Source organism: Monodelphis domestica, chromosome 6, assembly GCF_027887165.1.
Source record: "Monodelphis domestica isolate mMonDom1 chromosome 6, mMonDom1.pri, whole genome shotgun sequence".
Classification (NCBI taxonomy): Eukaryota; Metazoa; Chordata; class Mammalia; order Didelphimorphia; family Didelphidae; genus Monodelphis; species Monodelphis domestica.
The window spans coordinates 165,882,022-165,905,949 of record NC_077232.1 but is presented as its reverse complement, the minus strand read 5'-3'; the positions used below and the strand labels follow the sequence as shown (position 1 = coordinate 165,905,949).

General features: G+C 35.0%; 1 long non-coding RNA gene across 1 annotated transcript; it reads left to right on the top strand.

Annotated features, from left to right (window-relative positions):
- The first annotated feature begins 617 nt into the window (after window positions 1-617).
- LOC107649331 (uncharacterized) lies at window positions 618-23,626 on the top strand. The gene is made up of 3 exons (XR_008912897.1): window positions 618-3,190; window positions 5,082-5,154; window positions 19,004-23,626. It is a non-coding gene; the product is annotated as an uncharacterized LOC107649331 (long non-coding RNA).
- Window positions 23,627-23,928: the final 302 nt, after the last annotated feature.

Genomic DNA, 23,928 nt, shown 5'->3' with positions numbered 1-23,928 from the left:
AATTCTTATTTTTCCTATGTGAAAATATTTTCTCCCTCCTCGAATGTTCCTAAAATCCTTGGTCAACACAAACAGTTTCTTAATAATAGAAATTAATTGTTTTATAAAGTTGAATTGATATATCTGTCTCTCTAACTTGCCCCTATTATTCTCTAACTTTCTTCTCTGAGAACATTACATATTTCTCTAAAACAATCCACATCCTTTGAGGATAGGGACTTATTTTAAAAATATTTAACTAGCATCTGACAAAGAGTTACCCTGATTTTGACAGAATTTGCCTCTGGTCAAGAAAAAATATGTCAAAGAGGAGATAGAATTTTCTCACACTAGTGCCTAAGTGGGAGCCCTTTTGTTACCTTGGACATAAAAAGAAGAATCAATTTTCCCATACTATTTGTGTAAAATTAAGATATAAATGTTCTATAACTATATTAAGTAGTTACCAGCAGATGAATAATAAGTGGTTAGCATTTGAGATTTCATATCAAATGGTAGTTCAGCTAACAAAAGAACCTATTATGATATAATTATATTTGATTATTTAAAAACTACAGTGGCTTTTGCATAATTATAGTACACTATGCACTTATATTTATTTAAAGCATATAGTCCATCTTTTCATTCAGAAAATAATTGATGAAAAATCCACTTTTACATGGAAATTGGTTTCAAAATTTATGCAATCTATTAACTCATACAAAGAATATTTTAACATTCAGAGATGTAACTAACAATAGTTAGATAATAAAACTTTACAGTGCCTAGACTGTTAAATTACTTTTTTAGAAAAGTTAATATCCTCCACATAACCCCCAGAGAATGTGAAAACTATATATGGCTCAATTATCACAGGAAAATAAGATTTAGAACTGGAGGGAAATTTAGGAGATTAGACATAGGTCTGAATCCTATTTCTAGTACTTATTACCCCTGTGACCTGATAAAAAGCCTCTTCAACTCTGAGTCTGTCGTTTATAGAAAAAGAGACTTTGGACAAATGCTAATAATTAAGAGGTAGGGTTTGTTTAGGCTTTTATAGGCAAGTGTTGTAAAAAAAATGTATATATTATATTTCATTCTCACCTCCCACTCTTATTTCTCAACCTCTTGCAATCTGGTTTCTGACCCCACTATTAGAACAATCTGTTCTTTCAAAATATACAGATTTCTTTCTCTGGGTTTCCCTGTCATTGTTTCACTCTCTCTTTTTCTTTATCTCTGTCTTCCTTTGTCTGTTTCTGTCTTTCTCTGTCTGTGTCTCTCTGGCTTTTTTATCTCTCTGTCTCTGTCTCTTTCTCTCTAGCTAATCAATTATTTCCCCCCAGAAACTCATAGTATCATAGATCTAGAACTAGAAAGGATCTTAGAGGCCCCCAAACTGTCTTTTCACTTTTTTACACATCAGGAAACTGAGGTACATATCAGTAAAGTAAGAATTTTACAGTTCTAAATATTACATTTTGGAGATGTTATTAGAACCCAGGTCCTTTGGAGACAACTTTTTTTTTTTCCCCAAGAGAATATAATAATAATTAAAAAAAAAGATTAAGGTGAGAGTGAGATAAAGGATACACAAGGGATTAAGTAATAAGGGCAGGGAGGCTGGAGAGGAAGTCAAGAAATACTTTAACAAAATGTTCTCTATAAATCTTTTCTAATGTTAAAATTGTTTGAAGTGTCTATCTGGCTTTCACATATTCTTATTCGTGATTCCTTTTCTCCTTTTCCTTCTTATTTGAATTGTGAACTATTGGCAGTTTGCCCAGTTGTACAATCAACTAGGGGAGAAAACTAGTTTAAAAGCATTATTTTTGAAAAAAAAAATAATCCTCTTGCTTTCACTATGCCCCTTCTTGCTACTCTATCACTTAAAATTGTATGTATAGAGTGCTTGAGATATTGAGAATTAAGATTCAAAAGAAAAACAAAAAAAGACCTATAAGAGCCTTTAGTGGATGTATTCCTTTCAGCTATTTTAGGATATGTTTAAAAAGAGCACTATGATGGTCAAATTATAGTAAATCTGAATGATGATTGATGATGATGATGATGGTGTGTATGTGTGTGTGTGTGTGTGTGTGTGTGTGTGTGTGTGAAGGGGGGAATGGATGGAACAGCAGAGAGGTGATGGGTTTGGAATAATTCTATTTTTAATGTTTGTATCAATAGTACTTAGCAGAGTGAACAGAACATAGCAGGTCTTTATTGTATTCTCCTTAACTCATTAAAAAAGTAATAATAAAATCAAATTGTGGTAAAGTTATGTAAGGCTTTTTAACTGAAATATATATTTCCTTGTATTATTTCTATTTTTGTGGGGACCTCCCAATATGTATAATTTCTCTATCAACAAATAGAAATTTACAGAAATATATCTTTTACTGAGACTTTGAAAGGTTAAATGACTTTAGCTTATCCTTACAAAACTGGATTATGTCAGAGAGCACTTAAACCCAAATCTTTCTAACTCCAAGGACAGTTTTCTAGGAATTACATCATGTTGTGTCTTTTTTTTCTAATCTTAATACCGTATATAAATAACTAAATAAAATGGTAACATATGGAAATCTTGGCCCATAAATAGGTCCTGATTTCCCACTGTATATATAGAATAAACCATCATTCATGACTCTTCAATTGAGACTTCACTTATGAAAGATATTCCACTGAGAACATTATGATCATGTCATTGATTTAAATGCACTGAGATCAAAGATCACTTTTTTTAGCCTTTTCATATACATAAGAATAGCTTTAGTTCTGTTATCATCAAATAAAAGGAACTTTTGTGCATGTATGTGTCTGCCACAATAAGTATCATTTCATATTTGAACTGGGTAGCAAGCATTATTATGGTGTTATCTTTAGATCTCGCATCTATATTTTGTGTCTTTTTATAAGACTTTAGTAGGGTTTTCTCCTACGTTTATAATTGCTGCCAGTTGCTAAGAATGGTGTGATGTGGTCCTTCCATTCTAATCCCTTCAAAATAAGCCCCAGCTGCCACATTACCATTCCAGTATGAATTATGTTCTTACAATGACCTGAAACTGATCCATCTTTCTTTCTGTCTGTGCTTCATTCTTTCAGACAGAGTAATTCAGAGACTCCATCTGGCTTCTTGCCCTGGATGCTGACCAGTTTGCTTCTGTGACATTAACCTGGTGCCTGAGAGTCTGAGTGTCAAGTGCGTTGAATCGTTTACAGTTTTCCATTATGTAGCTCCAACATTTTATATCCCTACCTAAATAATAGATGCTGGAGAGGGGCTCACCTGAGGTCAAAGTATTGTTAGTGTCCTTCTATTCTTTGTGTGCCAGAGTTCTCGAAGGAGAAGGAGAGCGTGTGGCCATATAAATATGGCTTTTGTTTGTTTTAAGTTATTTCTTAATCATATTTCTTGAGCTTTAGAATTTGGAGGCACAAAAAAAAATGACCAGGGTTTGAATAATGGCACTGTAACTACCCAAAGGATCATAGATGTCTCATATATTTAAAGCTCAGCTTTCATATTTATAAAATGTGATAGCTGGATTATATAAGCTTTAAAGTCTCTTTTGCTTTAGATCTATGGTATTATTATTCTCTGTCAAAGCAAATAGCCAATAAACTTTTATTAAGAGCCTACTGTGTATGCTAAACACTGGGGATAACAGAATGGTAAAGGACAATCCCAGTTTCAGCAAGCTCACCATATGACAGGAGAGGCAACATGCAAACAATCATGTATGAACAAGATATTTACAGGATGAAATAGAATTAATCCACAGACACAGGAATAGGTAATATTTTTTTTGTACAATATATTCCTCTTGGCATCAACCAATCTCCAGAACAATATTTTTTCTCATTACTTTTGACATCTTTATCGAATTTCATCTGAATTTAGGCCCTTAACTTATATTAGAAGTATTTGGAAAAGGCTGATGGTTAGGATCTTGGGTTTTGAATCACTATATTCCCATAGACTCATGAGTTCGTGACAGAAGAAGTGAAGGATCTGAGGACTAGAATAAAAGCATATCTCACCTTTCCTTTTTATTGCTAATAGTGTATTCCTTTGAATTAACCCTCAAAGCATTTCACTGATAGCCCCTTGAAGAGTTCCTACTGCTATTTCCTTTATCCTCTGAATAGCTTGTAGCTTATCATGATGAGGAAGGCTTGATTAGACATAGAGGTCACCATGTGCTCTCTCAAAGAAACATGACATTTTGTTCTTTTGGCATAAATGAAATACTGTAACACCACTTCTTACAAATAAAATGTGGATGCCACAGACTGCTAATATTGAATTCTTTCAACCTAGTCAAGAAGTAAAATACATATATTTTAATTTTTCTTAACCTCCTTTTGTCAATCCTACTTCTGTGTAAACTCCAGCAGATCCTTAACTTAACATTTTTATACATAGGGCAAGGGATTCAGAATGTGTCTTCAATGTAACTAAGGGGCAAAACAGTATTGGAGATGCTAGAAAATAGTAGATGGGGAGGAAGAAAAAGGACCATAATAAGATCAAATAGCAATTCACATACAATTCATTCTGATACAAAATGTACCCACCATCAGGTTCCTCCTTTTAAAAATAATTATTCTTCTTAATTAGATATTAAATTTTGTGATAGGACTACAAATGCTAGCAACATCCTCCAAATTTTAGTATCCTGGGACTTGGTGATACACAGACACTCTAATAACTCATAACTTGAGAATAAGGTTAAAATGATAAAAAAAGTATATAATTTTACCTAACTCTAACCTCTATATTAAAAAAAAAAGCTAATGAATTGAATGTTTTTAAAATTATTTGAAGGAATAGTTAGGTCACTCAGAGGATAGGGAGCAAGGTCTGGAGATGTGAGGTGCTGGTTTGAAATCTGACCTTGATTAATATTTGTAAGAGCCTGGGCAAGTCACTGAACCACAGAACCCTGACCCTTATTGCTCTCCTGCCTTGCAACCAATAATTTAGTATCCATTCTATTCCAGAAGGTAAGGGCTTTTTAAAAAAGTTATTGGAATGACCGTAAGATTTTCTTTGAAACAAAAGTCTGTTTTTTTAATCATTCTCTCAGTTTTGTACAGCTATACATAAAAGATTTGAAAATGAATATCACTCAGAGGACAATGAAGAGCCACTTAATGGAGGTGAGTTGCTTACAACATTTTGTATATAAGGAACTACAAAAGAAGATTATCATAGAGTATAACATAAATATGACAAATGGAAAATAAAATTGAAATTAAAGTTGTGAGAAAATGACAAGCCAATATGTTCCACTGGTATTATTCTCATGATGTCAGGAGAAAGTGAGGAAGGCATGAGAATGACCACTAGTCAGATAGAGTTCCAGGGGCAGATTTATTGGAGAACATGGATAAGAGTGTCACAGAATGATCATGCATGAGCTAGAAGCTGCAATGTGGTAAGGAATATCCATTTCCATAAAATCATAATTTTGAATATTTGAATAAATTATTTCAGATGGCAACACCTTAATTTACTCTAATCTAAATTCATGTGTCTGCAAACAAAATCACGCATGTATTCCAGTCCTTGGTCATTGCTGATAGCATTATAACTAATATCCATCCTTCATATATATTCATAACTAAGACCATAAAGACTACTGCTAAGTTTTAAAAGATGCATCAATCAATGCCATAGATTCCTGCTTAGCAAAACAAAAAAAAAAAAAGAAAAAAGAAAAAAGTTCGCCTGATATTTTCTTTGTAACATACTTACTGGGCACTTTATGCAAAACACCTTCCAAAAACAATTTGTCATTTTTAAAAATACAGGCACATAATCCTTTTGCCAGATTATGAGAAACATGCTTTTTGGGACCAAGAAATGAACAAAAAAATGCTAAGAATATCAAGAATCCTTTATGCAGCTTTCTGCCCTTCAAAGGCAATTTTCATCTAGGCAAGTAATAGAGTTCTGAGGGGGAAAAGTAATACAGCCCTAAGCAAAGATATTGTTGAACTTGATTTGGCCCAAAATAGTAGGTAGAAATGTAATTTTGTTTGTGTTCCATATCTTCTCATAATCCCTAGGTAGCACATTTTTCTCACCTATCAACAGTAAAAAAAAAAAACCTGCAAGTAATGTAAGGATTTCTAGATTAAAGAATCATGTGTTCGAACTTTATGGGAAAACATTTCATTGTACAAAGCTGTTTATTTTTCTTTTGCAATTAAGGGAGTGAATAGTCCATACAGCCAACAGAATATCAATAAAGAAAAAGATGTGGAAACAAACAAGCAATTGAAGATTTAATTTTAGCAAAATAAAATTCTCTTTTATCCCCTGAAGGAGCATGCTAGTCTAATTAAAGAGAACTCAATGAAGATTGCTGTTATTTTCTTTTTTTTTTAATGTGAGACTGTAAAAGCAACAATGATAAAGGTCATGAATAATAGGATACAAAGACTCAAAAAGGTTTTTGATTTTTAAATAGTCCCTGGAATGATGATGAAGAACTTTCCTTTAAGAGATATAATTTTACTGATTCCCTACTGGAGTATTTCTAGGTCCCCAACAAGTACCCTTTCCAAAACTGAGTGTGGTATTTGAGATGGTAATAATCACATTGTCACTATGAAGAGTCTGAGGAGTTACTAGGATTTATTCTACCACTGATCTATTATTATATCATTTCCTAGGGAAAAATAATCCTGGAAATATTTGACATTTCCATAGTACAGCACTCAAAATGTTTTAATTAACCTAAACAAGAACTGTTAGAAATTCTCTAGTCAATTGCCTTTGCATGGCCTGAGCTCTAGGAGAGAATTCACTATTTTCTCACCTCTACCTCGTGAAATCCCTAGGTTTCCTTAAATCATAGATTAGTTATGCCTCCTACGTAAGGTCTTTCTTAATTCTCTCCTGAATGTGTCTCTTTCTCTTAAAGTTACAATATTTTATATTTAATTACTTGCATATGCTTTTTATAAAAAAAAAACATTCTATCAATAGAATATTTCCAGGAGATTAGGATTTTTTAAAAGCTGTATTCATATCTCTAGAACTTATTTCAAAGTGCTTTGTAAAAGGTATTTGCTTAATAATTTCTTTGGATTAAATTCATGAAGAATATTAATAGAAGAAAAAGATAACTTCTTAAGGAAAATAGACTCTAAGTGGAATGAGGGAAAAAAGACAAAGAATTTGGAATAAGAAAGATTTTGATCAAATTTCATCTCAGTCATTTCTTCTGTCTAAGGGTCATTTTCCCCATCTGAATTTGAAGAGGTTAAATTGAATAATCTTTGAAATCCCTTTTGTATTTAATTCTATGATGCATTAGCTATTATCTAAGACCATAGTCTGATAGAAGTGGTATGTGTTCAAATAAGAAAAAAATTAGCCACCACAAAATTTAACCTTTTCATATTGTTGTATAATTATTTAGTTCCTTCTGTTTTATTTTAAAGCAATTTCATCACAATAGTACTGTGAATTTTGTAGCAAAGATATTATTGTACCCATTTTACAGGTGAAGAAATTAAGATTCAAAAAGATTAAATGAATTATTCAGGAAGGGTTGAAATTGATATGACATCAGAGCATTTGACTTTTTTCTAGTTCTTTATAATGGTCAAGTAACCTTTTTATCATATAAAGAAGATCATGAGATGCTAACATGAATTCTAGTGTTCAAAGATTAAGTATTATGGAGTAGGCTACACAGAACCTGACTTGTTTATATGTTGCAAAGAAAGTTGGCTTAAGCAGAATGAAAAGTTCTAAAAAATATTTTTAAAAGATAGTTAAAATGTAGAAAAAGTGACAAATTCATATGGCTGATGTGATCAGTGAACTCAGAATGCAAAAGTAGGTATATATGATGACATAGTTGAGAATGAGTAGAGTAGCTACTTCCTGTAAATATAGTGTCAGCTCCCTAATACCAAGATTGGACTATGATTGGCTGTGAATGTTAAGAACTCTGAGACTTTTCCGGGCTATTTTGAAGACCAAAGAAAGATCAAAGAAGGATAGGACTGATGTTTAGAGAGCATAATGTGATATTATGTAGTGCACATTTCTGGGAGGTTTGACCTACTTAATATTTATTTCACTCATGTTTCAAATTGCGAGGAATTTGCATTTGTATTTGTATTTGCATTTGAAAGAATAAAATAAAGATATTTAGAAGGAATAATTAAATTAAATTAATATATACTTAACCATAATCTCTGTCCTCAATAAACTGAAGTCAATAGGTTGAGATTGTATTATTTTCTATATTTTAATAGATAAAATATATATGATATATTGACATATATTATAAATAAAATATATAAAACAACCATAAAATGTTATATCTGAGCTACAGGGGGTAGTCTTTTATCTCAGAGGAGAGAATCTAAGTTTTGTAGATATGGAAGAAGACTTTTTTTATATTAAAAAGGGGATAGGATCAGTAGATGAAAGATTGCCAAATTTGAATCCATCCTTGGGAAAATTTTTGAAAACATTATTAAAGTTATGTGTTATGAATGAATAAAACAAAACTATTTTTCCATCTATTAGATTGTAGAGAGCATAGGAAATATGCACTACTGCATAATACAATCTTAAAGATTTATAATTGGTCAAATTGGAAGAGGTGCTACATTTAATATGTCAATAATAATTTAAGGGGATATTTCTATGGTAATTTACTAAGGATCACTTTTTGGTGTGCTGCCATTCAACAATGAGATAATGTTACTTATTAAAAATGTATGCACTAAATATTATACAGTCTAAAGTATTACATGAAAAGTTAAGTGAATTACAAAAAAGATAAACAGTTAAAAATAATTACAGAAGAATTTAATGTTACCTTCTGAGAAGTCTATAGTCTATAGTTTACCAAAAAAAAAAACAACCAAAAAGTAAATATTAAAGATGAATATATATATTTACTGTTTATCATTATGAGATTAAATAGACACATCATTCCCTTAGTAAATAGATATACCCTTGGCTGGAAAAATTTCCCAAGGCAAAAGGACATGAATATAAATTGAGAAAACATTGTCTTATCTCCTTCCCCAATGACAAAGTTCCTAGGTCATATGAACAGCTATTCCTTAAAATTTCCTAATCAAAAACAAACCAAATCACAATAAGAACAATAAATTTGAGATGCAGACTAACAGACTATTGCTGTTCTATATTTTATAGAAAACTATTTCTGGTTTTCAGGGCACTCGTATTAATTCACAGGTGAATACAATAATTTTTCCCATATTGACTTTTTATTATCCACTATACTCCAAGACATACCATAGAACTAACTTTGTTATTGTTCTATTTACTCACAGGTACATTTGTAATTTTACTACAGTGTTTACTAAGCTCAGAAGTTCTCTTCAGTGAGTTATCTTCTGATGTTTCCAGTTTTCTCAGTCTGAAACGTCTTGTGGATATGTTGTTTTTTTTAATCTCCTGAGTCTGAAATAATACTGCCTGAATGCTGTTGTAAAGATATTCTGCCTCCCAGTGAATTGCTATAGATATTTCTACAAGATAGAATTGCCTTATGGCTCCCTGCTATTCCATAATTCATTTAAATGGATCCTTGACACTAGGAAAAACTTATTTAAAAAAATTAAATGTTGTAAACTAAGTTAAATTTTATACTACAGAAAATGTAAGTTTCCGTTAACTATGGAATTTCATATTAATTGTTGTGATAGGATTTGGGAAAACGCTTTTCAACATTGGGGCTCCTATGTGAGTCTCTATCAACTCAACGCTGTACTCACAAGATGCTACCTATATATTTATTTGCTAGTCATTCAGCAGATACAATTTGTTGGGCAGGTAGGTAGCACAGTGGATAAAGCACTGGACTCAGAGTCACACTGAAGTGCCTGGTTAAGCTCCCAAAGATGAAAGCAAGACCAACAATGTAACATACAAGAGGGAATTTAAACAAACTGCAGTTTGGGCTCAGCTTTCTAAAAGTGGCTGGCCCTGAGTCTGGACTCTGAAGACTTTTTATACCCTTCTGTGGTAGGGGAACTACATAGGAATTCCTGGGGTAGGGGGAGTGAACAGGAACTCCTGGCATCAGGGGTGTTATCAGTTCCTGGCATATGTCAGGAAGGGAGGGAGGGACAGGAACTCCTCCTCAGCTTAGGGGTCTTTATGGCTCCTTGCCATAAAATTCACACAGGATATGTTAATTTGACTATTGGGGGTTTAGGGGCAGGGGGTCAGGGAGAAAATACTTTCTGGGGCTGGTCCTTCAACACCTGCATTCAAAACCAGCCTTAATTAGTAGTTGTGTGATCATAGGAAAGTCATTTAAAGTTTTTCTTAACTTGCTCATCTATAAAATGGGGATAATAAGAGCTCTTACCTCCCAGGATTGTTGTAAGGATTATAATGCTAAAAAATTCTAAATTTTAATAGTTAACCACTTAAAAATGTGCCTAGAAAGTCCCATATGAATGTTAGCTATTTTAAAAAATCAAACTACCAATAGAAAAATTATTTAAAATCATTAGAAAATTCTACTTCAAAAAATAACCTTAGGCACACATTTTTACAACTAAATATACTATATACATATAGAATGACCACACAAAAGAGATATTCAGCCGAAACAAACACACATATATAAACATATATATTTACATATGTAGGAACTTTTGTGACATGACGCTTACAGCAGGGCAGTTCAAACTTGTGAAGGAGACAAGGTTGCCAATGGCTTCTGCAATGTCATCTCGATGGTTCTCTGAAAGTATACCCTGCTTGTCACTGCTTTGTCCAGGGTCTTCAACTAGAAGATATGTGCCTCTAGTTTACCTTGCTTAGTTTTCTGTTATTGCTATTTCTCCAAAGGGTTTCTGATCTAATTTTTTCATTATCTCTGCTCTCCACTGGGATACCTATTCTACCAATCTCCATTTTTAATGGACAGTTTTCCATATTACTAGATTTGGAACATCAGCTCTTCAAAGACAAATACCATCCCTTTCATCAGAAGTATGTTTGGGTGTAGTGATTAGAGAACTACTCCCTGGCAAATGCTTGCTGAATATTCTCTCCCCTTTACCCCCATAGTATGGAAACTTCAGTCAAATCAAGACCATCTAAAAAAAGTCAGGTAAAGACTATTTTCACAACAACACCTGTATTTGGTAGAGTGGTGATAGCCTATTGTACAAAACAATTATCAAACAGGATGAAAAATTAAAGGGTGAATTCATTTTTATATAGGAAATATATTCATTTGAATATATATTTTAAAACAAATTAAAACAAATCTTTTGCTTTTGAATATTCATTTTAGGGGCATTCCTATATTAGTATTAATCATATTTAACCTCATGAAATTCAAGTTTTGTTCCTGATACTTAAATTATGTTGATCCATTGTCACTTCTAATGCTTCAAGTTTTACTTTTGTTTTTATGTCTCTGTATACAATTTAATTTTTTGGTGAACTCTCTTTGATTTTGTTAGTATGTTCTTTCCTCTACTGTTTTGCCTCTATTTTCCTACTAATAACAACAACAAAAAAAGATTTAATTTAATTCATCAATTATTATACATAACAATTATACTAATTTATCTTTTTTATATCTTACATTTATTTGGTTTATTTACAAATTCAATGTCCTGCTCATTTCTCCACTTAGACTAGAGGAATGCTTCAATTGTCTCTGTATTTTAGAATGTGCATCTTTTTACCTTGACACTAAGGTACACATGGGTGGGATATGATATTTTGAGTTGCATCTTGGGGTCCTTTGCTTTTCACAATATAATATTTCATTCTTTTCTGTGATTCTTTTATGAATGTGGAATAATTTGTGTGTGCACACCTGTGTATGTTCAAAATCTGTCCATCTACCTTCCAATTATATTTGGGAGGAAGGGAGGTTTAGAGAAATTTTCATGGCTGGATTCATTCTGTTTACCAATTTATTCTTCATTGAGTTATAATTTGTGAAATGTATTTATCACAAATTTCCACTTTTATTTTTTCAACCACTTAAGACTTTTTTTGTTGTTGTTGCTGTATAAAATACTCCCTTGTGTTTTTATAATATTTTCCTCCCTTAGGAATCAAGTAATTTTTTTCCCTTTGCTACTTTTAAGGTTGTTTTGTTGTCTCTCTGAGGCCCTAGTACTGATTATTTTATTTTTAAGATTGTTTCTGTTAATTTTCATATTTGTAGTATTTTTTAAAAAATTAAATTAGGAATCTTCCTATTGAAATTTTTGATACTCTAGACTTTTTTCACCATTTGTATCCCCCACATTCCCTAAATGATCTCTCCAGCATTCAATTTGTCAGTAAATATACTCTTTCTGTCTTGTATAGTTTTAAAAGGAAGAAAGCATTGGGCCTAGATGCATATCAGCCCAGTTTCTGAATGTCCAGAGCTACTACTCACTCTTGCCCATTGCCCAAGTTATCCCCCTCCCCCCTTTATTTTTCAACACTTTTCTTTTGGTGGCTAATCACAATGAAATCAGCATCTGTCAATTTTTCATGTTTTGGGATAGGTAGGGAAGGTGTTTCAAAGTCTGTTATTTGAGTCACTAACTTAATTGTAGTTCTAATTAGAAGAAAAAATGTACCACATTTCAGTTGTTCTTTGCACTATGTAAAAGTGAATTATATTTATTATACTTACTCTCTCATTTCCCCCAGGAAAATCTCTAAGGTTGAAAATCACTTATTTTCATTAGTGTAAAAAGTTTCCCTAAACTACTGAAACAATAGCTCCCAAATATCTCTATCAAAAGAAACCAAGGCGAAAGAGACAAAATGAATACATTTTCTTAAATTCATTAAGAATTATTTATTTCATATATTTCAATTAATTTTAAAACTAAATTATTTTAATTTTCTAAATGAAAGTTAACTAAATTGGTTTTACCTATGGCAGTAATGTTTTCTAATACCATTTTCTACCAAGAGAGTGAGGCTGAGAAAATTAACTTTATTCAACACTTCTGCTTTTAAAAGGATAATGATTTCATCTAGTTAGAGCTGTCCAGGCCTACTTAGTTTATTGTAGGAACGAAATTGCCTGTTCACTCATGATAAGATAATTTGTCACTTTGGAAATTAAATTACCCATCCCTGTTTACCTTGAGGAGGTATACCATATAATACCTATTTGTTCCATTACACCTTTTAAATCAGAATGTGCTCCCTGTTACAAGTACAACACAGACCCTCTAATCAGAGACAGTAAAGAAAGTTAAAATAATTCTGCCCACAACTACCACTTCTTTATCTGCCATGGAACTCATGGAAATAGAAAGACCTTTAGTTGAAAAAAAGCCATTATAATTATCCATAATAGAATAGGATTTCTTTCTGCATTATATAATCTTTCACTGTGAGAAACAAGAGTTTATTACACATTGTACTGTCTGAGAATTAAGTTAATATAGTCTACTTTTGATAAAACCTCCAAATTACCTACTTTAGGTTATTTTAAAAAGGAAAGTCAGATATTAGAAATGACTTCTCAAAAATAGGCCCGTGGCAAATTTCCAGGGAATATCTGCAATTTCAAATCTAAAAGAAGCCTTTTATTTCTTCAAAAAGTTTTGTACAATTTACCAAATAGTAATAATCTCCTTTTCCTTCTTAATTTTTATGTCAAAGTGCTTATGGTGCTTTAAATAAAATGGTTGTATAATTGTTTTTTAAAGGATATCACAAAAAGCGCTTGCCCAAAATTGCTAGGTTTTCAAATGAAAATGTCTTAACTATACAATGATCCTTCCCCTATCTCTGGAGTTACATTGCAGAGATCCTCAAGATAGGGGAAAATCTGTGAAATAGCAGCACTATATAATTTATAAAGCATATGTAGATCCGCATCTAGATATATATGCTTTATAAACCCTTCCCATTGTCCTGTAAACCTTTCCCACACCCTTATAAACCCAGCCAACTAGCACCCAGGATATAGATCACAGCACTGTGTTGGTCACCTTTGATTCCATCAGTCAATAGTATGTTGTGTACAATCTCATGTTGACAAACTTGAACAAATGGTAGTGGCATACTGCATTTCCATTGTGTAGAGTATGGTAAAATCAAACAATTCAACAGCTGTACTTACCCCAACCTCCCTAGATATGAAATAACACACTAATTCTATTAACAGGGCAAATAATAATATACTAAAATCTATAATATTTCCAATTCAAGTTTCAGGATATTCTTCCATAGCCATGGTGGCAAAACCAAAACCCACCAGCATTCCTCCCAAATAAACTAAAAACAAAACAAAACTGCCAATCCTAAAAATACATCTTCCAGACTTACAATTATGGGACAACCCAATTCACCACCAGCAACAGCAACCAAACTTAATCCCCATACACAGGAGAAGGTTTAGAAGCAAACACCACAAACCCCAAAATTAAAAATAAAGAAAAAAATTACCGTTTTTATTGACAAAATCACATGATATAATGAAAAATTTGGAATACAGAATTAGAAAATAAAAAACAAAACAAAACAAAACCCTCTATACAATGAAGCCAGGAGAAGTGAACTGAGATATAACAAGGGATGAGGAAGAAAACAACCATTTATTAAATAGTTACTGGATGCTAGGCCCTATGCTAAGTATTACCTCATTTGAATCTCCCAACAGGCCTAAGAGATCAATGCTATTGTTGTCCCTATTTTCTAGTTACAAAAATTCAGAGAGACAAAAGGTAAGTGATTTCTCCAGAGTTACACATCTAATATGTGTCTGAAGTCTTCAGAATTGAATTTAGGTCTTCCTGACTCCAAGTCCAGTATGCTATTCCCTGCACCATCTAGCTACTAGTACACAGAAACTCTGAAATTTTTGTATTCAAATTTCTAGCAAAAAAATTCTCTCCAACCTTGAGCACTGTGAACATCTCTAGTATATGTCATTGCAGTAGCTTAGGAGAAGGAGAATGGGGTTTGAATAAATCCCTAATCCAACACATTATGTTTGACTATAGACTAATAGATGAGTGTGCACAAAGTGCACCCTTGACCAGATCCCCCAAAACCACTCCATTGAACAACTTGATATCCCTCCTTCAATAGAGGAAGTCCAAAAAGCCATCAAACAAATGAGTGCAGGCAAGGCACCCGGTAAAGACGGGATCCCAACCGAGGTATACAAGGCCTTAAATGGAAAGGCGCTCGAAGCATTCCACATAGTGCTGACCAACATATGGGAAAAGGAAGACATGCCCCCAGAACTCAGAGATGCCTCCATTGTAGCCCTATACAAGAACAAAGGCTCACGACCAGCCTGCGACAACTACAGAGGCATCTCACTACTCTCCACTGCTGGATAGATCCTCCCCCGTGTTATACTCAACAGACTCCTGTCATTTGTTTCAGAGCAGAACCTGCCTGAATCACAATGTGGCTTCTGACCAGATCATAGCACCATCGACATGGTCTTCACGGTGAGGCAAATGCAGGAAAAATGCCTTGAGCAGAACCCGAGTCTCTACATTGTCTTCATAGACCTGACAAAGGCGTTTGAGACAGTGAACAGGGACTCATTGTGGGTGATCCTCAGCAAGCTCGGTTGCCCAGCAAAATTTGTCAAACTGATCCAACTCTTTCATGTCGACATGACAGGGGAAGTCCTATCTGGTGGAGAGACTTCTGATTGCTTCAACATCTCCAATGGCATGAAGCAAGGCTGTGTCCTTGCTCAGGTACTATTCAACCTATTTTTCACCCAAGTATTATGACATGCTGTGATGGATCTAGACCTGCGCGTCTACACCAAATACTGACTGGATGGCTCACTATTCGACCTTCGCCTCCTGACTGCAAAAACAAAGACAACAGAGAGACTCATCCTGGAAGTTCTCTTTGCAGATGACTGTGCTCTCATGGCCCACCAAGAAAATCATCTCCAAACCATTGTGGACAGGTTCTCCACCACAACAAAACTGTTTGGCCTGACTATCAGCCTCAGCAAAACAGAGGTGCTGTTCCAACCTGTACCAGGGAGGCCAACTAACCAGCCGTGCATTACAATCAACGGCACGCAGCTTTCTAACATCAACACTTTCATGTACCTGGGCAGCACCATCGCCAACGACGGGTCCCTAGACCACGAGATTAATGCCAGGATCCAAAAGGCCAGCCAGGCACTCAGGCAGTACAACGCAGTGGTCCTCAGCTCGCTCCTGTATGATTGTGAGACATGGACACTGTACCGGAAGCACATGAAACAGCTGGAGCAATTCCACCAATGCTCCCTCCAGTCAATCATGAGGATCCTATGGCAGGACCAAATCACCAACCAGGAAGTCCTCGATAGAGACAACTCCACCAGCATCAAAGTCCTGGTCCTCCAAACCCAGCTACGATGGTCTGGACACGTCATCCGCATGGACCCACAGCGAATACCAAGACAGGTATTCTATGGCGAACTGTCAGCTGGACTCAGGAAACAAGGCAGACCAAAGAAAAGATACAAGGATCAGCTAAAGTCCAACTTGAAGTGGGCTGGCATGACACCAAAGCAACTAGAACTCGCTGCCTCTGACAGAAGCAGCTGGCAAACCCACATTAATCACGCCGCCACCACCTTTGAAGATGAGTGACGTCGAAGTCTTGCCGCTGCGCGTGAACGCCGACACCAGGCCACACCCGCACCTCCCGTAACAACTGGCATCCCATGCCCCATGTGCCACATCCTCCGCGCCTCAGCCTTTGGACTCCAAAGCCACATGAGGGTACACCGTAGATGAAACTGCACAAAGACAATAGTCATTCTCGATCACCGAGAGACTACTATATATATATATATATATATATATATATATATATATAAATAGACTAATAATTCTTTATTCCTGGATCTTACTTTCTTGTTATGTATAATGATAGAGGTGGTTATAATATCTCTGTTTTCTCTTCTTGATCTAGAAAAATTGATGAGGGTGCCATGGACAAAAGAGACTTGGTCTAAATAAGATCATGCATTTGTTGAGGAATATAATAGTAAACTTTCTCTCAGATCCAAGTTGGAAAGTGACATGGGCACTGTACCCCCAGAAACCCAGGGGAACTATTACCAGGGAAACTCCCTTGCCTTTGTATCCTTGTAACTCTTAACCTAGAAACACCCAATGACCCCACCCAGGGTCCTGAGATGTTTACCCTCTTTTGTCCTCTAGATTTAAGATGGACAAAGAGATGAATCTTTATGCCTCCAGGCAGGCCCCAGTCAGATGACCACCCCACCCCACCAAATACCTGAGGGACTAATACTCTTCCACACCAGGACATAGCATCTAAAGAGTATACAATCCCCAGAACTGATGTTTGGGGGACAGCCTTTCCACCCATGCTGTCCTCCCAAAGAAGTGCTCCCCATCTTGCTGTTCCACCTTGCTATCCTCCTGGCTACTCTCAACATTACTTTCTAAGTTAATAAATCTCCTTTTTGTTTTTAAGCTAAGTTTGGAGTCTTGCATGCTTGCAAAAGGTATCCTTCCTGAACCTCAGGGGTATCCTTCCCTCCCATAACAGAAAGCACTGCTCTAAGACCATCTAGATTTCAAGTGCAAAATGTAGGGGAAACAATACATAAAGTATTTATCTTTTATTTTTAAAATATATCTCTTAAAAATAAAAAAAAATGAAAAATACCTGTCCTATGATTAATGTGTGTATTTGTAAAACCATTGAAAGGCTGGTATTTTATAATAGGAGAATTAAATGAGCCAAGTTTTGAGTTTTTCCATGGGAAAGACAATGAATCCTTCAGCGTTTTTTGTGAGACTCCAAAAATGTGCTCTATCCTTAGATTAAGAGGGACACCATCATTTCATCTCTTCTTCATTTCATTTATTTCAACTATTTACAAATTTATTAGACCTCTCTGTCTATGTCTCTCAATTTTAGTTCTCACTCTTTGTCTCTTTTTCTCTTTTCTACCTACCTTTGTAAAAAATAGACTCGAATACAGGACTACAATCCCCACAAGCCTTTGCTCCACTTCCCCAGAATGCCTTGTAATCTCACCTGGGCCGAGATCAAGAAGGTATTTAAGCTGATTCAAAGGCTTTTGAGGGCGCTCGCTCTCTTGGCTCTTTTTGGACTTCCGTTTTGGAGCAGGCGGTCTCTTGCGTGATGTGAGGTTATTTTGTCTAGGCCTCTGGCCTAGGCACATGTTTCTTACTTGTATATTCTTTAATCTTTAACCTTTAATAAACCTCTAAAAATATAATACTTCTTGCAGAGAGAAACTAATGCCTCACCTGCCTCAGTCTCCCCATCTCCCCTAAATTTTAATCTTTACACTCTTTTTTCCCTCTTTCCCCTCTCTTCTCTTTCTCGCTAATGTATGCAATTATAAAGGCTGGAGAATTATTTAATTATCTCACTAATAACTCATATTTTACAATCTAGGAAAACTAGCATTTCTGGATATGACTATTAACAGGAGGATTTTAGTGAAGTTATATAACTAAAGTTTTTTTTTTTTAAATAAATAACTATATATCAGAAGTTACCTTAGGAGATACTAATTATATTATGTTCTTAAAAGGAAGGGAGGAGGAGAGTTGAGTTTGGATTGAAAAGAATCTTTGAATTCAACAATTTTAAGTTGGTTTGGGATATAATAATTAAAATTTAATGACCTTAGAGTCTAAAATGAATCCTGTCTTAACAAAATTGGGAGACTCTGAAGAGTTCAGTTATGGTAAATATTTGAAATTAATGCACTTGATAAAGAAAAGGGAAACAGATAACGAACAAGAATAGGATCAATTTCTCTTTCCAAGAAGCTCATTCAGTAACTGATTTTCATACTGAATAAAAGTTGTTTATTATTTTTATTAATTTTAACAAAACTGACATTAAACAAGGTTTGAATATAATTAGAAGAAAAAGGAGCCCACATTAATGAAAATGAATACAATAACTAAAAGACAGAAGTATTCAAAGTTTTTTTTTGTTTTTTTATGTCTCTTTCTCTAACAGGGAGGATCATCTCCAGACCTGTAATACTGAGCAAACAGTTAAAATGGAAATTAAAATCAGGAAAGCATACTTTACTAGGTAAGGGAAAGATTAAAAAGCCTGAAAAGACCTGGTACTGGCCTCACTTTCTAACAACTTGGAAAGATATTTGTTTCCAAGATATTCAAAGCTATTTGATTGTGATATCTGAAAATAGTATTTTATTCTCTATCTCTCGTTATGTGTATTGTTTTGTTTTTATCTTCTCTTGACTTTATTTTTACAGATGTCAATTCAATTCTCAATTCTTTCTGGGTTCCAAATCACAGTCTAAGATTAGGAGTATAGTTCTGTCCTTCTTTCTCTTCCTGGGACATTGCATCAGATCTTGTCTCGCATGCCTGCAATGTACCCCTCCATGCCTCAGTCTTATGAGAAATACTTTTCCTTTTAAACAGAGATCAAACATGATGTTTTTCATGAAACCCTCTCTGAGCCACCCAAATGCTATTACCTTCACTGTAAGATTGTTTTATTTAACTTCTGCTTTGTAAATATTTGTATATATTCACTTTTGTTCATGATAAGGGGTGTGGTATGGAGGTCTTGTTGTGCCCTCCTAGGCCAGCTCTCCAGCCTCTGACCCCTATCTGATACCTAGCTCTCACTTGTGGCTCCTAGTAGCTGCTAGCATGCGGCAGCGGCCACACCCCGGGCAATGGCTTCGACAGGCTGGCTAAACCTTGTGAGGGTTGTGTTATAAAAAATTCAAAGATTTTGATTCTGTTTGAGAAAAGATCTTCAAGAAAGAAGCTTGAAACTTTTATATCCAGAGAATGAACTGTTGCAGAAAGATGCCGAAAACCTACACTTCATCAAGAAGATCAAGAATGAACTTTGGATGTGATTGATTGGACTGAACTTTTGATTGAACATTTATTGTAATTGTATACATTTATGCCAAAAGGCACTGCCCCTAATTTGGCTTTCTGTCAATGTGCCTAGCAAAACATTGGTTTTGCTTTCTTTTCTTTTCTATTTCCTCTCTCACTGTTCTAATTTCTCTTAGAAAATTGAATATTGTGTATATCTATAGTTAGAAGTGCATTTAGAACTACAAATTGATTATGTTAAATGATCAATGGGGAGACTAGTCTCCCAATGATCATCGGGGGGATTGTAAACCTTAAAATTTTTTAAGACTTATAAATGTTGGAAATTTCACCATTGGGAAATTTCATGCTTGTAGGGAATTTCATACTGATAGTGGGAACTCTATTGGAATGTGAACCCCATTGGCAAGGGAGGTTCCTCCTCCTCCCTTCTTAAGATTATTTTAGGACAGAAACCTTTTGCTGAACAATGGAAAGGGCTGCAGCATAGATCAAAAATTTAATTATTCCAATCTCCACCCTACTCAGGGTAACAGGATTTAGGAAGGGCTGCAGCAAAGGATCAAGATTTAATTATTTGAGAATATGACCTTCAACAGACATGTGCAAAGCCACAGACCTCTGGGTGGTCCTGGGTTAAGGTAGAGCCACCATTGGCACAGGGAAGACATGGACAGTGATTGGTAGATGTGAGAACTGAGGGGAGGGAACTTGGATGGTTTCCTTAAAGATAGCTGGGTCTGAGGACTAGAGGTGGTTGGTTGGAGAGATTGTGCTCTGAGAAGCTTGCTCTGAAGGAAGCTGGAGGTGGAGGCCCCTGAGGCTGTTTCTCCATTTTGGTCACGTGAGTGATAGGGACTGATCTCTTTTCTTTGCCTCAGCTATCTAAGGGCTTGGGCCTTTTGGCCCAGCCTAAACAGAAGGGGTATTTAAGCCCTATTCCCTTCTCTCCCCTTTCTCTCTCCCTCTCTCTCTCTATCTCTAATACCTTTCTTCCTCCTGTTTGTAATTAAACTCCATAAAAGGTTGACTGCTGACTTGAGTTTTCATTTAGGAATTACATAGCTGAATTCCTTGGCGACCTTAAATTAATATATATCAGTCTTTTAAAGTGATTTCCTTGTCACAGTTGCCATCGGGTCATTGTGGACCCCTGGTGAACCAGTGCTTTGCTCACCCAGCATGTGAAGACTGCTTCCATGGAACAGGCGGAAGAAACCAACAAGAAGGTTCAAGGGCTTGAGATGGCGATGCAGCAAGGCACTGTGGAGTGCTTAGGGCGCCTTGGAGCACAAAAGATAAGGCAGCCATCCAATGCAGCTGAGGAAGTCTCCAGGTGTAACGACTTTTTGTGCCACTGGACCCAGGCTTCCAACGCCAAGAGAGTGGGTCTGTCTCTGTGCATCGACTTTTCCACTTAGATCTTCATGCACAAGTGTTTTTGTGCACAAAAACGCACAAAGACAATCGTCACACTCGGTTACAGAGAGACTACTACAAAAAAAATTATATTATGTATATTTGTATGAATGGTGTAGATATTCCGTTTCCTTTATTCAAACGATATTTCCTTGTGACTAAAGATTGGTTCTTGTTCTTATTCTTAGATTCTCAGACTAATGGTGTTTGGCCCATAATAGATACTAAGTAAATTGTTTTGATTAATTGGTGCACTAATTAATAGATCCTCTCAGATTTTTGAAACTTTGAAATAAATAACTATTTTTATGCAGAAATAACTCTTAAGGAGCCTTTGTATCAAAGGAAGAGCCTCCTAGATTTATAAAATATTCTTTTTTTTATCATATCTTAACCTTGAAAAACAGAACAAGTCTTTAATTAGGACAAGGGAAACAATGCTCTAAAGACTTTTCCACACAGAGTCATGTGTAAAATACCACACAGAGACAAGCTGTGGGGCTCTGGGAACACTGTCCCTGGGAAAGTATACCTAAAAAGGGGATTTTCCAATGAACTGAAGAATTTGGAGACCTATATACAGTCTGGGGAATCAAGGAAAGGAAATACACACTAACTGGGTACAAGGAGGCTAGGGAAAGAGGTTGTAGCCTGAGTCTGGGGTCCCAGAAAGTAATCTAAGAGAACCTAAGAAAACAAAAGGGTACTTGAAATTTGAGTATCTCAATCATTCCTATTCAGGGTGCTTAAAAATGGGAGCTTAATAGTGCATTGTTCAAACTAAAAGAAAGGTCAGTCTGGGACCTCTCTGAAGGGAAATTCCCAAGGGAGAAAATTAAATTTGGGGGTTCCATAAAACAAAGTCATTAAATTAAATGAAATATGATATAGCATAATAAAAAGACATCAACCAGATTTCTGATGAATTTTATCATCATTTGTATAAACTATATGCATTAATGTCATATTTTTCATATTTTCATCAGCAATATGCTAGAGATATATCAGGAGAGGGAAGGTATCCACTATTTGGCTAAGTGAACATAATTATAAAGAGTTAAATTTTAAAAGTATTGATTAATTAATTCTTATCCTTCTGGCTGATGGGGATTCTATCTGAGAGACAAATGAAATTAGAGTAGGATGATACAGAAGTTTTTTTGGAGCAGCAAGCCCTGTTCCTGAGGTTGGGGAGTCCCAGTTTCTGGTGGTAGGGAGCTGGTTCTCAGCCACTTAGGAGGTACCTGTATAGGCTGAGGAATGGGAATGTGTTGTGTTCTGGTACACATTATACAGGTGCTACTGTGGCTTTCCTATAGTCTGTCAGTTCTGGATTTTTGCATAGCTATAATTCTGCTTTTTTCTTCTTCCTTCTCCTATTATTCTTTTGTCTGCCTTCAAAGCTTAGTTTCTTCTCCTTTATAAAAGTTTTTCCCAAAAACACTTTCCGGGGGTGGATCCAAATTTCCAATTCCAAATAGTTATAAATATTAATGCAGTGATTTGAAGATGAGGCCAAGTCCATCTGTTGTAGGAGAGCTTGAGAAAAAAAAAATACGCTGGGCTGGGAAAGAATGCCCCCTTAAGAAAGATAGGCTCCAGTGATTATCTTTAAAAATAGAGAAATTTATTAAGGTGAATTCAAGTTAAATTATTGAGTTGAATGGCAGGAGGCAGGTGCAGGTGAAGAACTGCCTCCTAGAAGAAATGAGGTTGAGGATTCTTATACCTTTTTGACCACAGGAACTATTTGACTAGAGATGGGTTCATGGGATGATGTGTTATGTCTCAAAGACAAAAAGGGATGAGCTGTGTAGTTCAGGGGATGATTAAATATCTGAGTTACAAAGGATGTTTATCAGAAGCAAACTGGGAGGTGCATATCTGTGCTCATCAGAAACTCCTTGTCATGATTTTATGTTATTCAAAGCAACCTTCCTTTAGCCCAAATTGCAGTAATGCAAGAAAAAGAATTACTTGCATAACTTTTGACCTGAGATATTTCTGGAGTTTTGGGGTGTCCAGGGGAAACTCTAAATCCCATGCTATATACTTATAGAATTGCATCTCTAATAACAAGTTGTAGATTAAGAATTTAAGGAATTTTTAGGATATTTATCCTATTTGTGTTGAAAATGAAGTACTTCCAAAGAAATTAACATCCAAGAGCAGTCTATCTCCACTTTGTTATGGTGTTGATAATACTCAAAATCAATTACTTTATAAAATAAATATCCACATATATGTGTGTCCATAGGACATGTTAATCTGTTTTTTAGCACATTTGAGAAATATATTTTTCATTTGTCTGTATTTAACTATGTACTAAAACCTTTTGATTGTTCAAGATGATTGATTATAGAAACTCTGTTCATAGATATGGAACACGACATTTAAAATCAGATGATCTTTTCGTTTTTAGAGAATGAAATGATTTTTTTTATCTTGAATTGATTTATTGTTTAGAATTAACTGAATTGTCTATCTGTTGGGTATTAAACTAAATGTTCTCAAACTAATGGAAGAATAAAACAGTCCAATACAATTCAACATTCTATAGTGTTTCAGTAAGATAAAAATATGAGGAATTTAAAAAAGTTACACCATTCACTTTCCAAACAATTGTATTTTTTT